This window comes from Cervus elaphus, chromosome 9 (genome assembly GCF_910594005.1).
Source record: "Cervus elaphus chromosome 9, mCerEla1.1, whole genome shotgun sequence".
NCBI lineage: Eukaryota > Metazoa > Chordata > Mammalia > Artiodactyla > Cervidae > Cervus > Cervus elaphus.
Window position 1 is genome coordinate 45,658,152 of NC_057823.1, and position 5,189 is coordinate 45,663,340.

Sequence of the window (5,189 nt, forward strand, 5' to 3'; positions counted from 1 at the left end):
TTGCCCAGAAGCCACAATCCATTCCTCAGCTCTGTTTCAACAGAACATCAAATCTGTGATATAGTTTTTTTTTTCTTTCCTTTTTTTTATTGGCCACACTGCATGGCTTGCAGGATTTCAGTTCACTGACCAGAGCTGGAACCTGGGCCCTGGCAGTGAAAGCTCTGAATCCTAACCACTGGCCACCAGGGAACTCCCTGAGATATTGTTTCATATATTAAAATAACGTAGGCTTTATTTTCATTTGTTGTTCAGTCATTCAGTCCTGTTCAACTCTTTGTGACCCCATGGACTGCAGCACGCCAGGCTTCTCTGTCCTTCACTGTCTCCTGGAGTTTGCTCAAACTCATGTCCATTGAGTCGGTGATGCCATCCAACCAGCTCATCCTCTGTTGTCCCTTTCTCCTGCCTTCAATGTTTCCCAGCATCAGGGTTTTTTCCAGTGAGTCAGCTCTTTGCATCAGGTGGCCAAAGTATTGGAGCTTCAGCTTCAGCATCAGTCCTTCCAGTGAATATTCAGGATTGATTTCCTTTAGGATTGACTGGTTTGATCTCCTTGCTGTCCAAGGGACTCTCAAGAGTCTTCTCCAGCACCACAGTTCAAAGGCATCAATTTTTCGGTGCTCAGTCATTTAAGACAATCCTGATAAAAGGGAGAGAAAATGAAAGAAAAGTTGCCTTGTCCATCTGTCACAGGTTGAATATAGCATTGCCACCCCCCACCCAAATTCATGTTCACCACAACCTCAGAATGGGACCTTCTTTGGAAATAGGGTCTTTGTGGATATAATAGATATCTATCTAAGATATCTAAAATATCTAAGACTCTATCTAAGATAGAGTCTTGAGATGCTTTCCAGACCTGACTGAGGAAGTGCCGTCATGGGGGTTGACATCCACCATAACAAGGACCACAAGGTTTGTTGCAAGGAGCCCAAGAGCTAGGATGCCTATCAAAGGCTGTTGGTCAAGCTGAACAGGTTTCTGGCCAGACCAAGCACCTCCATTCTCAGTCAAGTTGTACCGAAGAGATAGTTTGTGAGCTGCACCAGCAGTCCACCTTGGTCCCTTTTCCAGATGATAGAGAAGATGAAGCTTCCGGCCTGGACAGGCAAAACAGCTGTGGTCGTGGGGGCTGTAACCGATGGTGAGTGTGTCTAGGAGGTGCCCAAACTGAAGGTGTGAGCTCTGTGCCCAGAGTTGCATCCTCAAAGCCGGGGCAAGATCCTCACCTTTGGCCAGCTAGCCGTGGACTCCCCCAGGGGCTGTGGCCCTGTCTTCCTCTCTGGTCCTCCCCAGGGCTGAGAGGTGTACAGGCATTTCAGCAAGGCCCCAGGAACACCGCATAGACACACCAAACCCTCTATACACTCCAAGGGCCAGAAACTCGAGCACTCCGGAGGCTGATGATCCAGTCTCGGCTACACAAGCTAACCCCAGATTCTACCTTGTTATTGAACAGATTTGTGATGCTAAAAAAAAGAAAGAATCTTGAGATGACATCATTCTGGATTTAGGGTGTGGCAGAAAAAGACAGAGAAACATACAAGGAATAAGGTGATGTGAAGAGGAGAAGCAGAGACTGGAGTTATGCGGCCACAAGACAAGGGCTGCCAGCAACACCAGGAGCTGGGGAAAGAGGCTGGGTTTTTCCTGCAGAACTTCCAAAAGGCATCAGCCCTCTGACACCAGGATCTCGGAGTCAGGCCTCCAGAACCAGGAGAGAATCAATAGTGTTGTTTTAAGCCACCCAGTTTGTGCGACTTTTGTTACATGGACCCGAGAACACTCACACCTCTTCCTACTGTTGTAGCATCTGCCCTGAAACATTTGTGTGTGACCTTTCACCCTTTTTCCTGTTAATGGGAATCTTTTCTTTCTGCGTGTAGTTCATCCAAGACACTCCTCTCTTGTCAGTTTACAAGAGTATGTGAACGTTTTCCTAAGTAAATACTCAGTAGTTGTCACCTTAAATACTGGGACACAGATATATCATCATAAATTTATTCATTAAAGATTTATTTATTTTTGGCTGTGTTGGGTCTTTGTTGCTGCAGGTGAGTTTTCTCTAGTTTAAGCAACTTGGGGCTACTCTCTGGTTGCACTGATTGGGCTTGTCATTGCAGTGGCTTCTCCTGTTGTGAAGCATGGGGTCAGTAGTTGTGGAGCATGGGTTTAATTGCTCCTCTGCATATGGAATCTTCCTGCAGCAGGGATCAAACCTGTGTCCCCTGCATTGGCAGGTGGATTCTTAACCACTGGACCACCAGGGAAGCCCTATCATTATTTGTTGAGCAAACTGTCTTGTTTTGAACACTTAGGTGGTTTCCAATTTTTTTCTGTTGGACACAGGACAGCTGTGAGCATCCTTGAATTTAGACACTTGAACACACCGTGGAGTTTTCCTTTAGGACACTCTCAGTGTAAAGGAGTTGCTTGTCAGAGACCATGAGACAAATATTAAGGCCCTGATGATACATTTTTTCAAATCATCTTCAAAGCACCATTACCAAATGCACATCCTTTAGTTTTATCCCAGCAGGTACATTTGCCATCATCCACGCCAGCCATGGGAGTTGTTATTTTTTAACCCTTGAAATGTTGAGGTATACATTTCAGTTATCTGTATACTGATCAGCAATTCCACTTCTAGATATACACCCAAAAGAATTGGAAAGAGCTATTGAAACAAGTGCACACTTATTCACAGCAGCAGGATTAACAGGAGCCATAGGTGGGAACAATGTAAATGTCCACTGATGGATGATGGATAAACACAATATGGTCCATCTATGGAGTGGAATATTACTCAGTCTTAGAAAAGATAGAGATTCTGACACCTGCTACAACCTGGATGAATCTTGAGGACGTGATGCTCAGTGAGAGAAGCAGACACAGAAAGCTGATTCCACTCACAGGAGGTCCCTGGAGAGTCAGATCCACAGAGACCGAAGTAGATGGTGGGGCCAGGGGCTGGGGGAACATAGGAGGAGTCAGTGTTTCATGGGAACAGAGCTTTAGTTTGGGACGATGATGGTGGGGATGGTTGCATGACAATGTGAATGTGCTTAATGCCACTGAGCTGTGCACTCAAAAATGGTTAAGATGGTGAGTTTTATGTCATGTAGATTTTACTACAATACAAAAACATTTTTAATGGGGAAAAAATGAGGTAAATGTATTTGCTGTGAAATGCTCAGATCTTGGTCTGTAGTTTGATGCATTTTAACAAATGACCACTTGTTATGTGAACAGAATCCTACCACATCGGAACGCTGTGGTTCTAATTCGTGAATTCTGGTTTTTCACATTATTGGTTATTTGCATTTCCTCTTATGGGAATTTCTTCATTGTGGTTTTTGCCCATTGCATCAGGGTGGGCTGCTGCCAAGAACCAAAATAAACCTGAATAGCCCGAGAAAGGAGACTGCTCAGTCTAGACACTGCACATCTCTAAGTGCCCGTGTGAAGCAGGGGTCCAGGGAAAATTGTGAAGTTAGAGCATCAACCGAGACATGTGTGGGTGACACACACACTTGCACAATCCCAGCCTGTGTCTGCAAGGAGACCCCTGACCCCAGTAATGCATATCCCTTGGGAGGGAGACTGAGATGGTGGTCTTTTTGCTCTGTTCTATCTGCTGTGGCTGAAATATCATTTGCCACTGCATATAATAAACATGCTCAGAATTTAAAATGTACTGGGACTTCCCTGTCTGTCCAGTGGTTATCCATGCTTTCACTGCAAGGGGCATGGGTTCCATCCCTGGTCAGGAAGCTAAGTCCAACAAGCCACATATAAAAAAAGAAAAGGAGAAAAAAGAAATAAAATGTACTGCTGGTGTGCTATTGTTCCCAAGAGCAGAGCATCTTCCTGAGCCCAGATCTGAAGACTCTTTTCTGGTTGAGACATCCACCTCGTCTCCCCTGCCTCATGCCCACCACTCAGATTCCATCTCCAGGTCTTTGCATCTCATCCTTCCCTGGGCAGAGGACTGAGGGTCCCTTCCCAGCTCTGAGTCACCCCTGCACTGAAGGGCCAGCTAAATGTTGATGGGAAGATGGGGAGGCAGACATATTGATGGGGACACAGGTGAGTGGATAGACGGCTCAAAGCATAGAAGGGTGGTGGAGGCTAGATGAGAGAAAACACAGGAAGGTCTTAGAATAGGGCCTGGCATATAGGCAGTCAATTAAGTGTGACATTGTGACAGGATAGGGAAGGGAATTCACAGGTAGACAGTGGAATGGATGAATATCTAGGTGGTAGGAGGATGAATGGATGAAGGAATGAATGAAGCCATGATGGGCAAGTGAATATGTAGGCAGACTAGGTATGTGAAGAAGTGCTGACATCAATATGGCAACAAATGGTTGGGTAGATGGAGGAATGGACAGATGGAAGGATAGGAGGACGATGGATGATGGATGACAGATAAATCTGTGGGCCTAAGGATGGATGATGGGTGATGTATTAATAGATGAATGGATAAATGGACAGATGGCTGGCTGGCTGGATACAAGAGCATATTATAGAGGGTGAAGGTAAGCCTGACTGGCTGGCTGGGTAGATGAATGAATGGATTGATGAGTCTATGGATGGATGAATGAGTGGATGGGCCTATGGATGGATAATGGGTGATGTATTAGTAGATGAATGAATGGATGGATAGAAAAGCATATTATAGATGGTACATATAAAGATGACTGGATGGATGGATGAGTCTATGGATAGATGGAAGAATGGATGGGCCTATGGATGGATGATGGATGATATATTAATAGATGAGTGGATGGATGGGCAGATGGATGGATGGATAGAAGAACATATTATAGATGGTGGATGAATGGATGGATAGATAAATGAATGGGTGGATGAGTCTGTGGGTGGATGATGGATATTTGGGAGGATGAATGAATTAATGAATGATGGATGGATAACTAGGTGATTGAGTGGATGGATGAAGGAATGAATAAGTCTATGGTTGGGTGGATGGATGAAAGAATGGATAGAGGGATGATTAATGTATGAGCAGTGGATGGATGGATGGATGGATGGTGGATGGATGGTGGATGGATGGATGGGTGGATGATAGATGGATGGGTGGGTGGATGGATGGATGGTGGATGGAGGGATGGATGGATGAGGTAGATGGATGGATGAATAGTGAATGGATGGATGGATGGATG

The 5,189-nt window shown here is 45.1% G+C and overlaps 1 pseudogene; it reads left to right on the forward strand.

The window, feature by feature from the left end:
* The first annotated feature begins 882 nt into the window (after positions 1 to 882).
* On the forward strand, positions 883 to 1,407 carry LOC122700787 (annotated as a pseudogene).
* The last annotated feature ends 3,782 nt before the right edge of the window (positions 1,408 to 5,189 follow it).